Raw genomic sequence first — 24,226 nt, 5'->3', positions numbered from 1 at the left:
GGTTATGCAGAGCAGTGGGGTTCAAACAAAGGGAAATGAGGGGAAATAGCCCAGCTGCAGCCATTTTGAAACTAATCCCAGGCTTTGGAGACTATGGAGTTTATTACTGAGGGTCTGCCTGCCTCCATCTCCTCTCTTTTCGTGCTCAATATTCTGTGCAGCTCTTTGAAATCCCTGCCCACCCTTCTCCCTCTCCTTCTCACTCAGTCTCTAGCAATCAGCAAAACCTCAGCCAAACCCTCGCTTCCTGCCAAATGTCAGCATTGCCACAACATGGGCTGGACCATGTAGTGGTCTCGTGGCAATGCAGAAGAAAAGAACTGTACAAATTTCCAGGCCTCCCCCAAAAGGGACACAAATTTCTACCATCTGCATTGGCATTAAGTCCTGGGCTCTGGCTCACAGATGCCAGCCACGGAGGGGGACAAGGACTAGGGAATACAGGTTGCTGCCACACACCCTGTGCAGCCTGCTCCAGGCAGCGGGAGGCACGTGTGTGTGTGTGTGTTGAGTCCCCCTGGCATTAAAGGACTCTGTAATTACTCTCAAAGGTTTCTGTTATGTGCAAAACCGTCATTAACTCCCTGTGGTGTGATTGCCCTTTATTGATAATACAGAGCTCAGCAATCCTCAGCCATGGCTTATTGTGCTTGCACACAGGGGAAGGAAATGAACCTGCCATCCTTCCTCTCACAGCTTGCTATTAAGGTGGGACACGCACACGAAGGCTACACCCACCCTGACCTGCACTTGCCCACAAGGGAGAAATCACTCATGTCTGCCTGAAACGACACCTACTGCTTCTGCTTAACTCCTTGGGCACTTCTGAGCTGTAGGCCTGGAGAGAAGAGCTGGGAGGGAACAGCTGTAAGCCCTGAGGCCTTGGATCACAGTGGAGCACTTTCCTGAGATGCCTGTGGCGAAAGGGGTCACAGGCCTCATCCATGAATCACAGAATCACAGAATTGTAGGGGTTGGAAGGGACCTCAAGAGATCATCGGGTCCAACCCCCCTGCCAAAGCAGGTTCCCTAGAGCAGGCTGCCCAGGTAGGCGTCCAGATGGGCCTTGAATATCTCCAGAGAAGGAGACTCCACAACCTCCCTGGGCAGCCTGTTCTGGTGCTCCGTCACCCTCACCGTGAACTCTTTTTAGTTAGATTAGAAACCTATTTATTTCTATTATTTATTTTTATTATATATTTTTTATTATATATTACTTATTATATATTATTTATATATTATATATTATTTATATATTATATTATTATATATTATTTTATATAATTATATATTCTTTATATATATAATTATATAAAACATATGTATATATAAATATAATATATATATTATATAAATTGTATATTATTAAATTACATATAATTATATATATATTATTATATATTTCATATATATAATTATATAATTAATTATATAATTTTGTATAAATATATATAATATATTTAATATATTATTTTTATTTTAATTTAAGATATTTTATATTAATATAAATATATATATTAAATATATATATTAAATAAATCTATATAATATATAGATTTATAATTTATATTTATAAAAATATATAATATATATTAAATATATATAAGTATATATATTAAATATATATTAATATAAATATATTTCTATATTAAAATTTAATAGATAATATATTATAATTATATATAATATAATTTTATATAATTATATATATTATAAAATACATATTATATATAAATATAATATAAATATAAAATATAGTTATATATTATTTATATAAAATATATAAATATTTATATTATATAAAAATATAGATTATTAGAAATCTAGAAATAATTAGAAAAAAAAGTTCTTTTGCATGTTGATGCGGAACTTCCTGTGATCCGTTTTGTGGAAATTGCCCCTTGTCCTGCCCCCACAAACCACTGAAAAGAGGTTGGCCAAATCCCTCTGTCTCCCACACTTAAGGTATTTATAAACATTGTTAAGATCCCCTCTCAGTCTTCTCTCCTCAAGACTGAACAGACCCAGGTCTCTCAGTCTTTCCTCATAGGGAAGATGCTCCAGGCCCCATATCATCTTTGTGGCCCTGTGCTGGACTCTTTCCAGGAGATCCCTGTCTTTTTTGTACCGGGGAGCCCAGAACCGGACACAGTACTCCGGGTGTGCCGTGACCTTCCATGAACTTCAGCAAAGCAGTAGATTTGCATGGGTTGAAATTCAAAGCTCTGTGGTCCTGTGCAGGCCAGTATTAACATAAAAATGTTCCCTCCATAAATACGTCTCTTCACCTTTAGGTAAGGAAGAGGACAGCTCTAGGTGCAATTTTCACCATCAGCCTTGGCCAGGCTTGGTGGAAGAGCAGGTGCAAAAATGCAGGGGAAAGACTTGAGACTCCAGCCCTTACTGGAAACACAGATCCAGCCACAGGGTACGGTAAAACCCGATCTGAACCCAGCCTGTGGCACACACTCCAACGCAGGGACTACAAAGCATAAAATAGAAATCAGGAACAGCGGCCACTGGGCTTTGTTGGAACATTATTCCGTCTTGTTTCCAGTCACTGCATCTGTATAACAACATCACTCCTATACCGTGTAATTAGACATTTAATTTATTAAACAGCAACAGTAGTGAGTAGGGAGCAGGAGATACACTTATCTTCCAACAAGGGAAATGTGCTATGGGGGAGCGTATACTTTCCCGACTCAGCCTGAGCTGCTTCCTAACAGGCAGGGCACTCAAGACGAAAGGTTTTCTTGGTCCAGACATGGCACCATCCTTCGGGAGAGCTGGATTCTGCCTGTGCTGCCCTGCCTTAGGTCTGCAGCGGGACGTTTGTCAAGTTGCTCAGTCTTGCTGCCCCTCATTCTTCATGCAGAAAATGAGCACAATAACCTGGCCTTTCTCCCAAACGTTACCTAGGTTGTTTTGCTCTGCCTGTCAGCTTTTCCAGGCAGAAGCTGTGCATCTTGTTCTGCTTCTGCTGGGTTGTGAGCACGCTGTGCCCCCACATCTCACCATGCTTCCCAATAATAAGCATCTTTCCTTTCAACAAGGTCAACGCAGCCAGTTTTGCAGACTGCTAGAATAAAGGCAGTGTATTCTGAGGCTTGCATCTTCCAAGGTGAGAGTCAGAGGAAGAAAGCAAATACTATCATTCCAGGTCCTCGGGAAGAAATTGCCTCGGTGTGAAATCTAGCTAACAAAAACTGCTTCTGACAAAGATGAAAATGATGATTGCCTGCATACTCGCCCATGGGAAAACACATGAGACCCAGGCCTTCCAGGTTTCATAAGCCTGAGGCTAAAGAAAATGTTATCTCTTTATTGAGGCCTAATGTACTGACAACACTGCAGTGTGTGAAGCAAAATGTCCTCCAGTGGTTCCAGAGCAAGCCCTACCAAACAGCTTGGCTGAGTCAGCTGCTAGGGCCTCCAGCTGAAGCAGCACAAATGTAACAGTGGTTTTGCACTGGATTCGGTGGTCATCAGGTCCCCCTGGGGAGGACACTGACACACAGGCGTGCTCAGCAGCCCTGACTGCAGATACAGCCCATGAGAAGGGTAGCTCCTCGGTGCATGAGGAACCAAAGCTCTTTTTTATCCCAGGTCTTGGAGGATATTCAGAACACAAATCTTTCTCATCACTTCTTCCTATATCATGTTAGCAGACCTACATGGTCACAGCTGACCATGCTGGGTAAATAATCTAATGTAATTACAGGGTAAAGAAATGGCAAATTCTCTTCTAAACCAGAGTAGAGCTTGCATCTATTATTTATTAGAGGCAACCAGCAGAAGAGAGCAGGTTACGTGGTAATTACTTTTTGACCTCCTGGAGGTAATTGCATAATCATTTGCAGAGAATTGCTATTACAGTTGGGTGAATCCTGCAAGCCATTTTACGTGAACAGTCATTTGAATTTTTAAACCAATTTCCACCTGACTATGGAGTTTTGATAAGGTCGTCTACTACCCCAGTGACTGAACAGCTTTTTTCCCTGCCTTTTTTGGGGGTTTTGTGTTCCTCAGATATTAAAATAAATGAGCTGACTGGCAGCAATATTCATATCTAGTTTATCAGTTACTCAGATAAGCTTAACCTAGCCTTTCCATGGCTAAAAACTGCTCACAGGTTTTAGATCTGGGCAGAGAGAAGTGGTTCCATTTCTGCTGATGTCAATAGGTCAATGTCTGTGGAGATTTTCTTTCTGGAGTGAAAAGCCAAGAGCTGAAATTCTCCATCAAAATGCAGCTTTTGATGCCAAAACCTGTGAGAAGGCACTACCAACATTTTGTGGAAGCTTCACTAGATTTGCCGCTGCTTTAGCTCCATCCTGAGATAAGGATTTGTGGCACATGGTATGACCTTCTGCTCTTTATCCATCTGATAGAGAGGGAGCCAAGAAGATTGGCCCAGAGCAGCCAGGCAGGGGTAGGCAAGGCAAATCCCACTTTGATTTCTCCTTTGGTCTTCTCTACCTAGTCCCTTAATTTTATGGATATCCTGGAGGCAGGCCTTAGAAGCTCCAATATTGTTTTTTCTTAATTTCTTGAAACTTCAAAAAAACATTACTTATGATTGAACTGTTAACTTTGGGGACACTCAGAGAAGCAGCATGCAAAGCATCAAGCAGATCATTGCACAACCTTCTGTGGCATACAAATTTTTTGCTAACACCCTTCTTATTCTGTGACTCCCTTCATCCTACCTTCAGAAGTCACGGGGACCCGGATGGGACATCAGAAACCTTCCAGGGAAGTTTTAGCCCACCTGAAGTTTCCCTGTATTGCTCACCCTGCAATAGTTGAGACCATGCTGTTTTAAAATTTATAGTGTAATTGATTTCTTTATAAATCATTCAGTTCTTATTATTTATTAATTCTTCTGTCAAGGTTAATTTGAAATACTTCTAAATAAGGCTGCCTGACAACACCTTTGTTTATGGGATTGACAGCATGCCAGTGCAAGCTTCTCTGTTGCTTGCAAAGGCAATCTGCACAGACTCATGTCCCAAGAAAGTTGATCCCGCTTCATTCCTGAAAAAAAGACGCAGTGCAAATCACCTGCAGCTCCTGCAATTGTTTGTCATTAATATTGCAGAACAGGACTTCTGTTACCTGGACAGGATTCAGATTAAAATGTCATGTATTAGGATGAATGTGGTGGACAACTTGCTGCCGTAACTTTGCAGGAAGACAGCCAAGCATCACACCAGGCTGAGTTCTGCTCATATGTGCCTGAGATTGTAAAGAAACATTGAAAAAGGATTTCTCAGATCCTCTGATGTGCAGCAATTATACTTTATTCTGCTGGATTTGAATATAGACAGAGAAACAAATGTTCAGCCGGCACTGCTTAGTGAGGGGAATCACCCAGAAACATAGTATTTAGAAATAGCAGAGTTTAAGGTAAAAACTGCATATGAGGACCATCAGGAACACAAACAGCATGAATATTCCTGGTGTCTTCAGCAGATTTGGGTGGTTAGTTGGGAATATGTCTTGCTACCAGCTCTCAATGTTGTCTTCTTTCTTTGCCTGTTTTAGCCTGTGAGCTCCAAACAGCAAAGCCCAGATGTCTTTTAGTGTCTGGGAAGCACCTGATGGTATCATAAGAGCAGTCATAACTGCAGACATTTTGCACTGCTCCATGTGGTTCAGCCTGCCCATAAACTGCTGACTCTACGGCTGCTGTCTGTTGAATGAATAGAGAGTGTTGGCTGTATGATTACATTTAAATGACATCCGCCGCTTGTGTTTTCTTTTGAGCTGGTGATATTTCAGGTTTCCTTCCCATGACAACAGATCTGCAGCTGAGGGTTGTTGCATGGGTCCCTGCATCTGCACTTGCCATGCAGGGGGCTCAGCAAAGCCCTGCTGGAGTGCTGCAGGCTGAACCTTGCATCTTTTTCCCTAGCTCTCACAGAAGAGGCCCTACTTGTCTGCTGCCATCTCAAGTGCAGCTTGGATGCTCCCTTTAATGCATTTTTTGATTGTTTTTTCCTTACTACAGGGTGAATTAGCACAAACCTTTCTTAGAGTTTTGACTCAGTTCAATGAACAATTAATGAATGGGAGTAGAATTAGAGCAAAAAAGACTGTAATATGCATGAGCTATGGTGAGAAAAGGGGTTCACTGCATACCCCAGCGCACAAGAGCTGTGATTACCGATTTCTTCACTATATAGCAAAAGTGCCCAGAAAGGCTCAGTGAAGTAATTATTTTGGCTTCTAGTTCTATCTCCTTCTACTTAAATGCTGTTCATTAGAATGGGATTGTGTGAATGGTACCACAGTGCTGGCTGACATTAGCTGCTGAGCCAGATTCAAAGGTGACATAAATGCAGGATTACACCACACGGCTGTAAATTTAAATAATTTAATGAGCCCATGTGGATAAGCGTGAGCTGGCATGCCATGCTGCTGCGGCTGATGGGTGAGGTGAGGACAGCCAGGGAAGATGGGCAGCATCAATCAGAGTGAGGTGAGGGGAGCAAGGTGTTCACGCTCTCAATTTAGGAAGCTAACTGACCTAGTAGGAAAGAGGTTCCCCTTCAGAGCACTTGAAATAATGGTGTGGATACCCCAGTAACAGAAAGTGTTTGCAAGTTATCCATCCGGTTCAAATAAGGGCTAAAATATCACTGCAAACAATGAATAAATTATTTGATGAGTGTTATCCTTCTAACTCCATGCACATCTCTTCAGAAAAGAAGCTCCAGTGACCTGTATTTTCTACATTGCTGTCCCTTGCCCCTCACTGCCCCCCATTCTTCCCAGACAAGGCCTTCTTAGATAAGAAGCAGAGATTATTATTAAGATGCGAGCAGAAGAGCATCCACAGCAGGAATACCAATGAAGCAGTATCTTGGTGCATGTATGAGCTGAGCCCTTTTCCAATAAATGATCGGATATACGCAAAAGAGCGACAACCAGTAAGTGATTCCTGTCATCAGCAGACTTCACATGGAAACCTCTAGTAATTGGCATTTTCTCTGCAAAAGAACAGAGACTTCAAGATTTGGTGAATGCTGAGCAGTGCATTACGGCAGCCTACATCAGTAAGCAGTGGTCTAGCCTGGCAGCAGCATAGGGATGGAGAAGAGCAGAAAGAGCTCTACAGAGAGTTGTGAACTCGCACAGAGGGGTAAATGGCTTGTGCTAGCAGAGCTATGGTATCATCTAGTATCAGCTTCAGTGAAGTCCTACTGATAGACAACCGCAAATCCCCTCAGTTACCACAGACAGAGTAGTCCAGATGACTTAGGAGACCAGCTTGCTGGGGACAACCTGAAATACCCCTTCTCTCACAATTAACCTGAGAGCTCCCAGTTTTTATTTAGGTAGTAGACATACAGCATCCCTATTGGAAGGGGAAGTGGAGCAGAGACAGCAGAGGAACCCTGAACCCAGCCATAATCCCTGCAGCCCCACCAGCTTGCTGAGTACAGCTCATGGGGCACTGCTAGGGGAAAGGCAGTAGGACACAGGGTACAACAAGTAAATAAAATCCTTATGGCACATCTCCAGGGTAATATTATAGCATAGCAGTATTCTTTATAATTCTTATTTTGCTTGTTTTCATTCACTGTTGCTTCCACTAACTTCATTTTATATCAGATATCTCCAGTGGCATCAGCAGTCTCAGCATCTTGTGTTTATTCTATATGCATGTTTATTTTGCAACTCTGTTTTCTTTCTTTTTTTTCTTTTCTTTTTTTTCCCCCTTTTTCCCCATTACTTTCTTTTTAACTAATATTACAATGAGGTAGAGAAGAGCTGGTCGTCTGAAAACTGACCTCTTTTAACACATTTCTTCTTCTTCATTTTAAATTTAGAACAGAAAGCTGAGAAATGGGATGACTGGACTTTATTTCTCTATTTTGCCGCTGGCTGGCTTTGTTAGCCTGGTCAAAACTCTGTCTCCAGTGAATTTGTGACTCTAAATAACCTACTGTTTTAATATCCCTGTAACAGGAAAATGTTCAATATACTGGGCCTAATTGTTTGCATGTACTCGCCAAGGCTGGGGGTGAGTCTTTGCACACCTGGTGAGGAAGCTCATGTCCGTGCTTTAGTTTCGACCTTGAACCTCAGTCACTTCTGTTGCCTCCCAGGCATGCCCACTTTGCAGTTCTCTGTATTCCTGAAATGACTTTAAATCACACATCGTCGGGTGAAAAAGATCATAAAGGAACAACAAAGGATCAGCAAACATAAAATAGAAGAATGGCAGCCTCCCCACCTTACGCTGCAAAAATCAAAAGGAGTTTTCAAACAGCCCCATTTCCAGTCAGCTGGAGATTTAATTCACACGGTAATTTACTGTGTCTGCACTTTCTTCTGCCATCCCCCCCTTCCTCCTTCTCTTCTTCTTTTTCTCAATAGTTACTCTTTTCTTGGCCTGTAATAAGAGGGACCTAATGACTAAGCCTTACATGCAAATAAACCTCTCTGTCCAGTGTGTGCTGGACAGAAGGGGAATCATGGGAGATTTGGGGGGGGGGAGGAAGCCATTTATTGCAAAAATCTTTTGTATTGTAAAATAATTCTAGTATTTAAAGAAAAGGGGACAAGTTCACAGAGCAAATTATGCCAGCTGAGACTGTTTGAGTCTGCAATTTTCTTTGCACGGTGCTGGGGCCAGTGATCACTCTGAATTTGTGGGTGTCCTTACCCAGCCCAGCACTTCTGTTTTCTGTAGCAGCTCTTGTTTGTTAACTGTTTCCTCCTCTGGTGGGTGACGTTTTCCTGGTGATTTTTATTAGATAATGGCTCAGTGGGAAACCGAGCAGAAGAAACATTTTCATAATTGATAGCTCAATTTCAGTCCTGAAAACACTCAATGGCTTTTTCAGCCTCACTAACATTGGAAATTATTAGAAATTATAAACTGAGATGTGGCTGGAGCATATCAAAATGGACAAGAACCAAAAAACACAGGCTTGATGGGCTTCCACTTTTTTTTTTTTTTTTTTTTTTTTTTTGTAAGGGTGAGTATTATGGGGAAAAGAGATTATTGCAGAATTTCACAGAATAAGCATAAGAATCATTTTCTATGAAAATTAAATTAGTGTAGGACATCCAAGCTGCAGGGGTGCTTCAGAAGCCATTATGAAGTTTGATATGTGAGGACAAATGAAGCTTAGAATAAGGTTAACCATCAGGATTTTCAGGAGAGATTCTCCAAAGGACCTGGCAACCAAGAGACAGAATAGGACTAAGTTATCTCTCCTCACTGTGACAGCTACTGGATTTTGGTCTCAGCTCCCAGAAGAAGACATGTTCAGCATCTGTTTATAAGCACAGGGAAACAGAATCACAAAGGGAACATGAAATTTTGCTTTTGGCCCCATGTGATTATTGCTAAAGCAGTTTGTGCTATCCCAGGTGCTGTAACACACTGAACTCATTGCCCATTTCTTATTTTTCTTGATTTTCAAAAGCCTAAACCTTAGAAAACAAGGGTCTGGGAGACCTTCAAGAAAGGGATGGAGATGGTAAGACCTAATGGAGATATAAATATTTAATAACCAGCATTTTTATTCCCCCATCCCAGAACATGTGGCCTCTATACATCATTCTCCCACAGCAGCATAACCTAGCATAACCTCAAACATCCGAGTCCTAAATGTCACATAACCTTAGTGAGAAGGAAGGAAGGAAATCTATGCATCTTCCTGGATAGTCCTGACCCAGAGACACTTACAGCCAAATAAAGCAAGATGCTGGTTCAGCTCTTCCTCTAATATCACCACACTGAAGGCTGTACCTGGAGAGGAAAGAGAGTCTATGATCAGTTCAAGGACCACCTTCTAAGGTTCTTCATTAGTGGAGATCTAGTGACAAATCCCAGCAGGAACAAATGCATTTGGACACATCATATGACACAGTGTTGTTTTTTTCACGGGTGGCACCTCTGCATGGTGGAAGAAACAAGGCATTTCTATTTTCCATGCTGGCCCCAGAAGTCACTAACAGCTGCTTGACCCCAGCCACCTCTGTACAGCAGCATTTGCTCCACAGACACAGCTGAGCATGAGCCTCTACATATTCTGCTCTGTCAAGGATGTACAAGTAAGGGAAGCTGGCTGCCTGCAGGCCGGCCTTACTGAATGGTAGTCACCATAGAGTACCTCAGCATGAACAGATCCTTCCTCAAGGCAGAGATTTTATTGTTCTTTTATTAAATTGCCACAGGACAATATTACTGCCCTGACAATGATGTTGAGAAAGTGGTGTGTAATAAAGGCACGAGGCAGAGCTCTGCTGCAGTGATGCTATTCCTGCTATGCACCATGCCATTTTATCACAACCGGAGTCAGCACGAGCAGAGCTGGTGGAGGTCCTGTGGATGCTTGTGAGAACATCAGAGCTACTCTACTGTGAGGAGAAAGTCCGTCCTGGAAATGGCTTCCTAGCAGGAATGGAGCAGGTTAACTTGCAAATTGTCTCCATCTCTGATTTCACTTTAATCTGGTAACGCCTATTAATCCATCTCACCACCTTGAGCATGGCTATCACTGCATTACTGAGGGGATGCTGAGATTAAGCACTTAAAGTGTAAAAGTGCGCCTTAGTTATGCTGCTGATGAAGGGAAAATATGGTTACAGGTTAGGTCCTTGGAGAGAGCTGTCTTTGTGTCCACTTTCCAAGGGGACGCCCATCTGCAGCCTGCTTGCTACAGGTAGAGGCAGCCTCTCCGAAGAGCTGGATGCCACTCATTCCCTCCTCCAAAGCAATGTAGCAAGTTTAGTGGGTTACGGAAAGAGCTGTATTAAACCCTGATGCAGCCAATCCATATTTCATTTCATTCAGAACTTTTATGATTAGAAGCAGAACTTTTAAGTTTAGTCTTTCTATGCAGGCATCAACCTGAAGGGTCATTGATTACTTTAAAAGCTAGTTTGTTTTTTTTTTTCCTTTTTCTTTTTTCTTTTTAAGTGGATAGCTGCAAGCTTTGCTTTCTTTAATGCAAATGATCTTATTTAGACCTGCTGACATTAGAAACAATTGCATGCTTTCTGAATCTAGCATGGAGGCAGAGAAAATAGAATATTGTACCAGCTCATTTTATGAGAGCTCTCTAAACTTAAAACAACGACAACAATGAAAACAGACAAACAAGCAAACAAAACATGAGAAAAGATTTGCTGGTTGTCTGTCCCCCGGCATTCCCTTCCTTCTCCCCCCTTCAATTTCTGTCCCTTCAGGGACTTACTAGAGCCGTGGGATTAATGGACACCTAATGCCATCTCTGCTTTACAGCCTGGAAATTCTCTTGTCTAGTTTACATTGATTTTTCTTTTCTGATGCATTTGCAGAATCTGAGATACTGATGGTGAGAAGCATAGATAAAGAGGGAAGACGTGAGAATGAGATACATCCTCTGCCTCTGCTCCCAGTGCTGAAAACATTTCTAGACTTTGACGTTTGCAGATGCTTCCAACAGCAAATACCCTCTTACTCTTTCTTGCCATCATAGAGGACACAGGAAGGGCAGCAGTGATAATCTTGCTCTCTGGTGGGCTGGCGTTATCCATCACTCAGGAACAGATGGGGAATGCATTGCTTAACAACAATTCCCAGTGCAGTGAGGTCCCTCTTGTGTGATTTGGCAATATGCTCCCTTTTATTATAGTTCTATTTTTATTATAATTATTATTAGCAACACCAAGGTAATTTCCCAGGATCTTCTCCATAAATGAATGGACACAATGGTCATCCTCATGAGGAAGCTAATACCTACCCTCCTGGCTGTGCTGTGCTGCTGAATGCAGAAGAGCAGTAGGCAAATCTCACCAACCTGAATTATTTCAGAAATACTAGAGGGGAGGAAAGACTAGGAGTTTTGTGAGACTTTTTGCTGGGTCATCAGCCTCCTTGTGCACTGCTCGCCCCCATGCCATCATCCCCAGTGACTCTGCTCCAGCTGAGGAAGGGTCTTGGTCTCTATCAAACTTCTCCTCTATACACAGGGAGGAGACAGGAGCTGGAAGCACAGCCTGTTTCTCTATTCAGTGCTATTGGTCTTTCTCCTAACAAAATACTGAAGCAAAGCAAGGCTACTGTGCACCTGTGGGGTGAAATGACCTGAGGGCAAATTAACCCCTCCACAAGATCACATCAGCTCTGGCAAGAAAATTAGTGGGGTAGAAATGGCTCCATGAGCCTCCTCACAGCCCCCAGACCCTCACCAACAACATCGCAGTACTTGACAGCTCTGCAATATTATGTGTATTAGTACCATGCACAGGTGTCACCCATTAGTAATACAGAAAAGATGGATAATCTTCTAGTTAAGATGCTAAACGCTGCTGGGAGCCAGGCTGTTTATCAGTAATAGTCACAAAAACACTGTGTCAGAAAGAACAGAAGGAAAATGCTATACTGTGACCATGTCACTCTCATCTTCAGCATCTTGGGTGTCACCTTTGTAAAGCTTTTGGAACAGAAGATGGAAAAGGCCAGAAATGATGGGTGGAGGTAACCTAACCACAGCTGGGATCCATCTTCCACTTGCTCAATGGATGAGTGATGCCATGAATAGAGACCTCTTTCTTAGCTTGCTTTAGTGATCTGTAGTATTTTTAGGTATTTTAGAGGTTCCTTAATGGACAGTTAGTACTCCCTGTTAGACATCAATTTAGGTATGTAGCAGAGGTAGAAAGGGAGAGGGAGGTAGACCGATGCTGTCCTATGTCATTCGCTCTTTGCTGAGCGTGGGTCTCTTTGTGCGAGTGACTGACACGTTGTATTTCGGGAGCAGCAGGAGCCATTCAGCTTTGAGTGATGGTGCTGCTCAGGTGGTTGCAAAGGCATCTCATTTCCCTTCAGCTGCCCCATAATGCAGTCTCGCTTCCACAGCATCCTATCCTACCGTGCCAGCATCTCAAAGCAAGTGGGTCATGAGGCTTTTCTTTCCACCATGAGCTCCCAGTTCCAAGCAGCTTTTCTCGCTCTGCCATGAAAAGGAGTAAACTGTTGTTCAAACAAGTGTGACCCTGTGCTTTGCTGTCATCAGGACAGCTTTTTAGAAGACATTTAATGCTTAATATGGAGCTCTTGACAGAAATGAGCTGTTCCTTGCTGGGTTCCTGACAGACTGCTGGAGAGTCTCAGGAGGAACAAAAGAGATTTATCAGAAGGAAAGTTTTCTACTACAGGCAAGGAAAAAAATAGGAGTGTGATCGTTAAAAGAGCAAAAAGCAGGAAAATTAAAGGAACCCTGGTGATAGGTCCTGTTTCCCAGCTAGCTGAAGAAAGAGACTTGCAAGCATTCAGATTAATCTTGTGAAATAACTGGTATCTGAAGTTCTCATTGCAAGAAATTACATGTTGTCACCATGATTATTTATTTATTTTTACTCCAGTTAATAACTACATTCAGGAAATTAAAAGGAAAAATAGCGTGCATTTCTATTGGGCAGACTGTAAGGAAACAGATCAGCAATTGAGGAAAAATAGTGTACATATCTCAAAAACGTTTTTTTTTTTGTTTTGTTTTTTAAACCAATTCCACATATGGTTTAACCTTTAAGGGAACATGGGTTTGTTCGCTGTGTTTTGTAAGACTGGATTTCTTCCTTCTGGGGGTCCCTATAAAAATGCCAGCTATTTGACATGGATCCTGCAAAACTGCAGAGTTTCTTTTCTTCTGCTTTTGAAATTCTGGAAATTCTTTTTTTAAAATTCATTATTCACCTCTCCCATTGTTTCACTGTGAACAAGAAGAATTAGGCAGTACCTTAGCTGACTGACTGCACAGTATGAACAGTGAAGAGAGAGTTTTCCAACAGCCCAAAGTCTAAAATCTTTGACATCCTGTGGAGTGAATCCTGAAAGATAAACCAGTGGGAAGAAATCTTTTATAGGATGTGGTTGCCTTAATACTGTTCACTTCAATGCATGTCTGACCTCTAAACCTTCTGGATTACTTTGAGAGTTGCACCCTACTTCCATGCATTACTGGGTTCAGAAATCATGAAAGAGAGGCATTAAATTTTGAATGAATATGATTTACCCCAATGTGTTCAGCAGCTAACCTGCACACACTATGAGGTGATCCAAACTCCCTAAGCCCTGGGACATGACCACAAGAAAGGCTGGATGCTACAAAGAGTCTAATATGAACAGGCCAATAAACATGGTGCAAATTTCTATCTCTTTCCTGAATTCAGGAGAATGGTGCTGAATTTAATCTCTTAAAAATTTGTATTGAATCATTGAAACTGTCTGGAAAGGTCCAAAAAACCACAGGAGAATAGAGGTGTTCAGAGATTACAATTTCTGATGAGGTTCAGATGGTCACAGTCCACCCCATGCAGAGAAAGAAGGCAAGTCAGAGGTCTCCAAAAGCTGGATTTAATCTCAGGAGGGTGGGAACCCCCATGGCAAGTAGAGGGAGGAAGGATGGAGAAAGGGAACCTCTTTCTAGCAGTATTCCATTGCACACAGTATTAATCTTCTGCTCTGAACTGCCTGTTACAGACACAGAGTAGAGGGACAGACCTCAAGTATGCTCTCCCCCAAAAGAGATCTATGAAGACCATAAAAGCCACCAGCCTCAGCAATGAATGTTTTTTCCTGAGGACCAGGGGTTTGTCCTTTCAGTGCCTGTGCCCTGCACTTCAGTTCTGCGATTCCAGTCATCAGCCCAGCCAAGTCCAGACATAATCCTCTCATTATTGTTTTATTTTTACCACAAAAGCACCTTGGAGAAATAACCAAGGATCAGCACCCTGTCACATTAAACATCCTAAGGAAAGAAAATAGAAAGGCTAGACTGTGCCCCAGAGATCCCACAGCATAATTGAAATTCCAAGAACACACCCAGATTTGAGGAAGGGCTCTGTTTATTGCATTGTTCTGCAAACCAGTTTTCTCCTGTTCATCAAGAGAGAAAGTTTCCTTTTTCATCTCTCCTTATTAAGTAAAACCCTACTTTTTTTCCTTCCTTTTTTTTCTTCACCCTCCAAACACAAGAGGGAAAGAGAATGAGAGGTGAGAGCTGATTGAGTGAGCAACAGCGGGGGAAAGAAATGAGTATTTATCAATGTTCCTCTCCTTTTAAAGCACATCAATTCTGAAGCTGCTGACAGAGGTCTTGCTGTAACTGCTGGAAGAACCTCCAGGAGCTAATAATTTTATGTTCAGGCTTATGTAAAACCTGTTTTGATTAATTATTGATGCAAAGTTAGGAAAATGAACATTCTCCCTGCCTCGGCACAGCCCTATCAAATAAATGGAGTGGCGGCGGTGGCTGCACAGCGTGCCATTCACCCCCCAGTCCTGTTTGCAGATCTTCATTAGTGGGGAGGTCTGGATCCCTTGTGAGGGGCAGCCTGTCCCACCCATAGCAATGTCCTTCAGAGGGCTCACTTTCAGGTTCCTGCAATTCAGGAGCAGCTGTGCCAGGCAGCGCAAGCTTTCCTTATCCACCTCAGCCAGAAGTGGACCATATTCCCCTTTGTGTGATGGTTGAGCTGGGCAAACGTGCCTCTTTTTGAACTTCTGACTTGAGATTAGTGCCTGAAATCCCTTTCTTATTTTGTCATTGTTTTGTGGAGCTGGCTGGGGGTCAGCTGAAGGCACAGTGTTCCCATGTCCAGCACAGCACTCCTGTGGGTTTCCAAACAATGTGTTCGTGCACAGAAAGCAGCCCTGACAATAACTGCTTAGCAGATTCAATTCAATTCTGTCTAATTAAATAGGTTCAGCAGCACAAAGACTGCAGAAATGGCTGTCATTTCATGCTAGACACGCAGCTGCAGAGCTGCAATGCACCCTTGTAAAAGGTGCAAAAAGTACATTTAGGGGAAAGCCCCTTGCAATGTAAAAATCTCTACAGCGCACATATATCAAAGGGCTACACTCATACTTCTGGATGCTGATGACAAGATGCAGACCCACAGGTAGATACACACCTCTGCTCTGTACACAGCAGTACTCCCACCCGATGTTAGACACACACAAACCTTCTTTTCCGTTCTGCAATACCTTTTTTTTTTTTTTTTCCTGGATCTAGCTCCTGGTTTGTGTGGGACTGCACTGGTCATGGTTGTAGCCATATAGTGGAGGAGCATATCTAGGGGTAAAGGAGGGAGTTTTATCAACTGCTTCTAGGTAACCAAACAGCCTAGGTCATCTGGCTGTTAATAAGCATGTCATAAAACTCTGCTCTTCACTTCGTCACTTTCGTGTCCTTTCCAGAGTGATGCCATTTTACATCCCGCAGCCTTTTATAAGCTCCTGATGTCCAATACAGATAGTCTCTTCTTATCATCTCTCGCTTTTTCTTTTCAGCACTCCTGGCTTCCCAGAACCATTTTCTAGGGCTGGCTTTTTACAATGGTTTCAATTCTTAGCTCTTCACTCTTCCAATTGTTCTTTACAGATATGGAGGGTGGGTGACTTAAAAGCGCCCTGGCTTAATTCAGCTCCCCTTGAACTCACTAGTATAGAAAAACTGAACTGCACATTTCCATTGATTTCAACGGGGGAAAGAGTAAGGCAAGTGCTCTGGGCTTTAGAAATTCCCCCCCTTGATGTTTTCCCATCACCCTGTTCTGTCATTAGCACGCTTTGTACCACTGCTCCCACTTCCTCTATAAAGTATGCTCCTATTTTCAGTCCCCTTTGCACCCGTCCATCTCCATGCTTTAACATGTTTGAATTTCTTTCTGTGAGTTTTGCAGGACTGTGGCCCTGACTTGTGGGACAATTACAGCTGCTTTGTAATGGAGTTTACACAGAGTTGTTCTCAACCAGAGCTCCATTTGATTAGGAATATATCATACAGCCATACACGGAGACATCATCTGCAGCCTCACAGCTAAGCAGCAAGGCTTTCTTCTCTTGCATAGCCAACACTATCACCCTCAGAACCAGAAGCAAATTATTAATGAGAAATTTTCAAAGAAAAGTTTGCTTGACAGTATAGTTAATCTGAAGTTCAAGTATGCACTATTTTATTAGAGGAAAATAAATTGAGGCAGGTTGTAACTAAACTTGTTGCTTTTCTTTTTATATCCTAAAGTCCAATTTTGCAGTACAGTAGTGGAGGTTATCTTTTAACTGAGCCACGGAGTGTACCAGAAGCCTTGTACTATGCCTTAAGAGAAAACATAAGCTGTTTACCCTCAGTTCTACAAAGTTAGACCTGCACTCTCAAATGCCAGCCATGGAGATCATTCTGCAGACTTTCCTTGTGAGATTTATCCTGAGCAGCATGGTTAGCCACAACTTTGTTCTCCGGCCAAATGGAAAAGAGACAAAGATTTGAAGACAAACCCTTAGTGCAGTCCCACCACTGAGGTGTTTTCTTCACCTTCAGTGTCCTCCTATGCAGCGAACCAGTGTCAGATGGATGGATGGACATCAAGTAGAGACTTGAACTGGTGGAGAGGCTTGATGCTGCGCCAAGGCAAAAGCCACCACTGGTGCCTTTCCCACTTGCTCTTCTCACTGAATACAACCTAGACAACAGAAGTCTTGTCTGAACTCAGGTGCAAACTTACAAAAATGGCATCTGAGGTCTTATTGATCACTCCTCTTCAGGCTGTTGTACAAGACATTCTTCCCAACACCCAAAATTATGTCTGAAATCAGTTTAGGGAATGAGCAAGTCTTTTAATTAAAACAGTCTGTTATGATGAATCTGTTATTACAAAGTCTTACCTATGTAAAACATTAATAATACAAATTTCATTTGTTTATGTCAGCACCAAGCATTAATTTTTAATGGCGAAACGTATGAGTTATGAAAGGCATTAATGCAAAACAAATCACCAACTGAGAAGGGAAAGGAAATCCATTTTTTAGGGTAAGCAGTGGGAATGAAATATTATTGTGGTTCTAACCAGGGAAAAAAAATATTTCTTAGGGCTCCAAGAGCAATTAAAAAAAAAAAAAAAAAGTGAAGCCTTGGGTTTTATCATCGTGCTTAATATTAGTTCTATATCCAGAAAAGATTGTGTCCATTTCATGCAGCCCGTGCCTTGATGCCATCTCTGAGGAAGCCTTTTACACAAAATGACTCTAATTGCCATGCAACTGCCATGAAAGCAGATCGGACACACACTGCATAACAAGCAACTCGCTGCTGCAAATGAGCAAGATTTCAGAGAGCCCAGAAGTTACTCATGCTGGCTTGGTGGGCCAAATTCATCACAGATGTAAATGGCAGAAGCTCAGTGTGATTTAAGAGTCACTCCTGCTTACACCAGCAATGAATTAACTCCAGGCATTAATTGCCAACTCGCTTCTATGGCTTACGATTATAATTCTGCTGGATAAATCAGTACCAGGTCATTTTCAAAATGTATTGTTAGGAAGCTGGATGTGCTGCACTGGCCCTGGGTCTGAGGAAGAGCTGCTGAGAAATTATAGCTTCTGATAGGACCTCGGCTTCTGCAGCACCTGGCCTACTCACAAACATCTCACCCTTACTGTCACAACAGTTTCACAAGAGGGAAATGCTATTAAGCCCTGGGCAGATAGAAAAGAGAGGGATTTATCCTCAGGTAGTTAGGGAGCAAGTCTCACTGCTACAGGCCCAGGTCTTTAGCAGGCCTTTGGCTGGTGGATTATAAGGGGTTGCTGGCAACACAACTGTAAAGGTCTGCAACCTTTATAAGGATAAGGGGCTTGCAGAGTGCCCCTCAAGCCTGGAAATAACATCTATGCATAGCATGGACCGGCTGGGACTGAAATGTGATAACAGCTCAGGGTGTTGGATGTCATGCTCTGCATCAACAATGAGCCCAGGCCGCAGGTTTCAGCAGAGGGATTGAGTGCGAGAAGCAAAGCAGGACTCAGAAGTCACTTAGGTCCTGCTCCAAGGGTCTTTATGAACCATGCTGGGCATTGCCCTGGCACAGGACAATCAGCTTTTTCCCCCATTACCAGTCTAATCCAACTGTGGCTGTTGAAGGACTGCTACAGAGCTACAGAGTGGGGACTTCAGATGTTTTTTAAGATTTACAGGCCTGGGCCTTACCTTTCTTCCCTAGTTAAGACTTTAGCACCATAAGCAATGCATCTTGTAGCTTCCATCTCTCTCCCACACTCTTCCTTTCTCTCTTTCTTTCTTGTCTCTGTCTAAAAATGTTGCTGATATTAGCAATAAAGCAAGAATTTAATATCATCCTACAGGGCGTTACGACAAACTGCCCCTTGGTTCCATCGATTCAACAGGCCTGAAATATAGGAAGGCATCTAAAGGGGAAGAATGCAAGATGAACTTTGCAGATATAAATCCTGTAATATTGGATTTCTCCTAACACATTTCAGGGCTGTGTTGTGTCGCACTGGCATCTCTCCCTCTTGTGCTACAGGATCTCTGTTAGCTAAGCGACGGGCTCTTGTTGGTGAAGCATTTGGAGCAGACCACAGTATTTCACCTCAGCAATAGCCCTGATATCACAATGCATGACACATCCACTGCTTCAGGCCTCCAATAGAGACACACCACCCGGCCTGGGGGGAGCAGAACCTGTTCGGAAGCCATCTGAGGTTGTTTTTTCCCCTCAGCATCCCTGTGTGAGGTGACATAAGTATAGAGGGGGTTGTGACTCTCATGGAGAACTTGCTTACTGTATCAAAGACCTGATAATAGGACCAATTGCAAATATTCTGTAATCTGTTATTTCTTCTCCCATGCATATGCTTTCCAGTCCAATCTGTATATATTTATTTGACAAAGTTATAAAATAATTAAGTCTAAGTCTTTTTCTCTTTTTTTTTTTGTGTGTGTGTATATGTTTTTTGTGTGTGTGTGTGTGTTTTGTTTTGTTTTGTCTTGTTTTTGATACTGCATGAGCTCATTTTGAGGTTTCTTAACTTGAGAACTGGGGTTAGGTTTAGCACATAAGGCATTCAAAAAACTGCCAACCTGATTTTCCAAGAGTAAGAGTCCATATCAGTCTGAAAGTACTTCTTAGAAATTCTGAATCTGGTACCTCTTCTGATGTTGCATTCATAGTACCAAATAAGTAGGCAGTGGCCTCCATGCCAACCTTTTGCCCCTTAAAATTAAAACCAAAGGAGGATGAGGAAAATAGAAGAGCTCACTGCATTTCTCTGCCGTTTTAGGAATTGGCTTTGACCTTCAACATCCTTTCTTTTGAGACTCTGGCTAATTTCAAATTATTCATAAAGGGTCAGGGATTGTACTGCATGTGGTGCAGAATACAGTAGGACATGCAATAAATGACATTTATATTTGCACAGTAAGTTTAGTGTAATATGATTGCTAGAGTCTAGTTCTGTAGGCGAGGTCTCATGGCCAGGTCTCTGAACCAGGCACAGAGAAGATGGACTCGTGTTTGCTGCAGGAACAACAACATAAAATGCTGTTAAACATGATGCCTTGTGTTCAATGACATCAAAAGCCCTGTGATCAATCAGCAAATCGAAAAGACAAAGCCGTGCATTTCTGGTGTCACATTTCCGAGAAGCCCGAAGTCTTTTCACTTCTTAGAAATGAGAGTGGAGAGTGGGGGGAAATGAGCAGTTCCTGGCCTGGGTTGCTTAAGATACAGCCCTCCTTGAAAGGCAGGACAGAACTAGTCTGAATGTGGTGAAGTTTGTGTATAATCAATAAAAAGAACTTGAGATCCACTTGAAAGAGGGAAGGGGTCAGTGTTGATAACCTTCACAATTCTTTTTATTTATTATTAATACCTGCTTGCTGGAATTCCAGCAGCAAGAAATAAGGAATACTAGGCAAAGAAGAGACTCTTCTCTCCACTCCCAACATCCTGACTACCCAGCTGTTTTATTTCTCCTCTAACTCCATCCCTTTCAGTCTATTGTTCTTGAGTCTCCGGGGACTGAGCCTAAGAAACATTGAGTACTTTGAGGCAGCAAATCTCAAGTTTCCGAGAAAAGTGAGAAAAGTTGCTTTTAAGAATAGTTTCCCTAACTGTGAAGAGGAACAATTGTGGTAGGGGCTGACAGGGTTTTAAATTTTTTTTCATCTCCCAACATGGAGAATGTCTCTGTTTCACCACCTCAGGGCACAGGACAGAGATCCATCCCTCGCCTCGGGATGTAGTGACTGTGTTTGTTCCAGCACAGGACTGTGCTCTGTGAGAAAGAAAAGAGAACAAAGCACAGGGCATAGAAATTCCTGATCTGCCCTTTGTAAGAAAAAGATATGAGACTGTGAAAGCAGAAGGCTGTAAACCCTACCAGCAGCCTACCTGCTACGTGGGAGCTCAGGTAGCTGATGGCATCTCTGCACGACATTTTGCAAACAGGTACCTGGAAGCTGTGACTGTGCTCAGGGCCAGCTGGAGGCTGGGTGGTTGCTGTCAGACCCATCCAACTGTCTGTTACTTCCAATATTTCCAGAAGCTTCAGGACCCACCCTGCTTTCTCCAGACTGGTACCAGTTGCACTGAACTGACTTGTCAGACATTCTGGGCTGGGTGCTCAGCTGGTGTCCTTTAGAATGAAATAGCCAAAAAGTGGATCACGACTCTCTGTAATGAAAAATTAAAGCTAAAACAGGTTTTTCTGAAGGTCTTCATCAACAAGGGATGTCCCCAGGTACAAGGCAACTAAATAAAAACCTTTAGAAATGATATACTTCCCCCAGTTCAGAAGATCAATCAGATTCAGAGCCTATAAATGCTGTAGGGTTTTGGTGGTTGGTTTCAGTGAAGGGAGGGAGAGAGAGATCCTTGATTTCTGTTTTCTGTCTCCTGCAAATTCTGAGAAGCAGAAACCCATCAGGAGCACTGATAGCTTCTGTGTGGAAATTCTCCAGCAGCTTTACTGCTGGTACTAAGAAAATTATTTCAAATCTTGACATCATCCTATAAAATTGTCACATGTAGGTAGGTATTTTACAAAAGCAAGTTTCCTCCACTTTTATCCTGGATCAGTTCTCCTCTGGTTATGCTGTCCATCCTCTTGCCATGGCAGGGCAATTTCCTTCAGCTTTGTGTCCTCTTCTTTCATTGGTATCAGCTACCAGATCTACATTTCCCTCTATCAGCTCTTTCCTACAGGAAAAATTCTCCAATGTAAGGTGTTTGCCAATAATCGTCTTCAGCTTTTCTTCATACACCAGAATGATTTATTATAGTTATTTCAACTGTCCCTACCCTTTGGCTCTCAAATTATTCTCTTTACTGTTTACTATTATTATTTATATTATTGTAACTTCTAGTTGCAGACCAGAACAAGAACGTGATTTGCATTTTGTGCTGCCCAGATTCCTGCGTGGGTTGTCTCTTTGTTATTTCGCTGAAGGACAATGTGTGTATAAGCTGCAATTTTCCAATGTAGCACAGCTATAGTTACCTGTGTAGATACACAGCTGAATTCACGGGCATATTCAGTATTTCTTCACTTAGGCACTTCATAATATGAGATCAAAGTGCCCGATGTGGGGCATCTGAACTGCGGAGGCTCAAATTCCTTCACCTTCTGTCTTACAAGACATTCATTGAAACACTCCCCCCAGGATTTCTTCAATCTGACAACCTTTCCCACATCACAGTAAGGTGCCCTGGGTTGTTTCTTGTGAAGAGAGGAGGGCAGCTCAGCCAGGCACCCATTTGTAACCAAACCAGCTCCTTGGAAGAGCTCGGACTTGTCTCTCCTGAGACAGTAGTTGCTAGAGGCTTCATGGTCATGTAAATACACTCGCACCATATTATGCTGTGCCTCAAAGTCAATTCACAGCCCTGCAAAAGCCAGCGGAAAAAAAATAAATCTGTTGCCTTCATTTGGCCATAGACCAAACCCTAACTGGCATTTAAACTTGTCAGCACACAGCTGAAAAACTGTTTAGCTTATGAGGGAGACACAGCACTATCAGATGCCATTTGCCACTTGAAAATATAAAGAGCACCCTTTCTTTGAAATGTAATCTGAACATAATATGACTCCAACACTAATGTCTATTATTTAGTACTTTCTTTTAAGTTAAATTTTAACCGGCAATTTTTTAAAACTATGCAGTTTTAATCTCAAAGAAAGTTTAAAGCAATTTTTTATTAGTGCATAACTCTAAAATACCACTTTGGAATGAAGAATTATCTCTCAAGCACTTACTAGATAGGCTTTACTTTACTGTTAGTTAATCTGACAGTGTTTTATTAATAATCAGCCCTTTTTGTATTGCTATTATGCATTTTTTCTATTAACACAGTTTATATCTCTAGCATCACCATTATAAAGAAGACTATGAAATATCTCCCAGATATGCTGTGTAGGAACAAAGTAGATAAATATTGCTTACAAATCACAGGCACTATTTTTTTTTTCATTGAATTTTCTTGCTGTTAATAAACAATGAAACATTTAATACCAATTTTAAGAAATATTTTTATAGTTGAGAATCAGATTATGGTGCGCTCTACATCCATTGTAAGGGAAGAGGAAAAGAATAGGTACTCTTGTTTTATGATTTTTGCATCTTTACTTCTGATTCATTGATTGAAACCAGCCCACAGCTCCCTGTCTGTGCTTGCCTTCATTCGAGTACAATTGTGTAGTAGGGATAGAACAGGCAGAAACTCGAATCCAGACTTCTTCCTCTGTTTTGGGTGATTTATCCCTAGATATAGTGCAGCTTTCAATCTTACTCCATTTAAACCCAATCTAGTAATCAACAATAAGTAACTTCATGATCTTGTTGAATCTAATAGGTTTATGCAGGAGATCTGTGTTAAGCCAGTTAGTTTTATAAAGCACAATTCAATTCACTTCTCTGGTTATTCACACCACCATAAGTGAAAGAAAAGCAGGCTACGGAAATCCAGCCTCAACGTAGGAGCTTCCAGCTTTTCATTAACCCATACTTCTGATCACCTCAGTACATTAGGATTATTTCATCGTCTTCAGTGTTTGCAATCACTCCCCTAGAGTATAATCTGCAACTGGAATTAATACTGTATGAATGCCTTCTCCCCAGTCATTAAGACTGATGGAGTAAAAATGTTGCCGATATTGATCTTTTCTGGCATTCTGCTGGGCAAAGTTTTCAACTGTGCTTACCATACCACTGGTCTCTTACCCATTCTTTGTTGTCTTGCTGGCACTTTTCCATCCCTGTCAATACCTGCCATGCTTTGGAGAACCACTTGCAAGTCCAACTCATGTCTTGCAGAAGCCTAAATAAATGGTCTGTCCTCTTGTGTTCATTTTCAGAAGGATCTTTCCCCAATGTCACACTGATTTGGAAATCCCTGCTGAGTAATCAAG

The 24,226-nt window shown here is 42.0% G+C and overlaps 1 long non-coding RNA gene across 3 annotated transcripts; it reads right to left on the bottom strand.

Annotated features, from left to right (window-relative positions):
- Window positions 1–7,406: 7,406 nt before the first annotated feature.
- LOC136786699 (uncharacterized) lies at window positions 7,407–22,521 on the bottom strand. 3 transcript variants are annotated; one of them, XR_010826091.1, is made up of 3 exons: window positions 21,211–22,521; window positions 9,713–9,775; window positions 7,407–8,407 (listed from the first exon to the last, which is right to left on the bottom strand). It is a non-coding gene; the product is annotated as an uncharacterized lncRNA (long non-coding RNA). The 3 variants fall into 3 exon arrangements; XR_010826092.1 differs by lacking the exon at window positions 7,407–8,407 and adding an exon at window positions 8,975–9,296; XR_010826090.1 differs by lacking the exon at window positions 7,407–8,407 and adding an exon at window positions 8,975–9,198.
- Between the last annotated feature and the right edge of the window lie 1,705 nt (window positions 22,522–24,226).

Source organism: Anser cygnoides, chromosome 20 (assembly GCF_040182565.1).
Source record: "Anser cygnoides isolate HZ-2024a breed goose chromosome 20, Taihu_goose_T2T_genome, whole genome shotgun sequence".
NCBI lineage: Eukaryota > Metazoa > Chordata > Aves > Anseriformes > Anatidae > Anser > Anser cygnoides.
The sequence above is the reverse complement of the archived record's forward strand: the minus strand, read 5'-3'. Positions and strand labels throughout refer to the sequence as shown.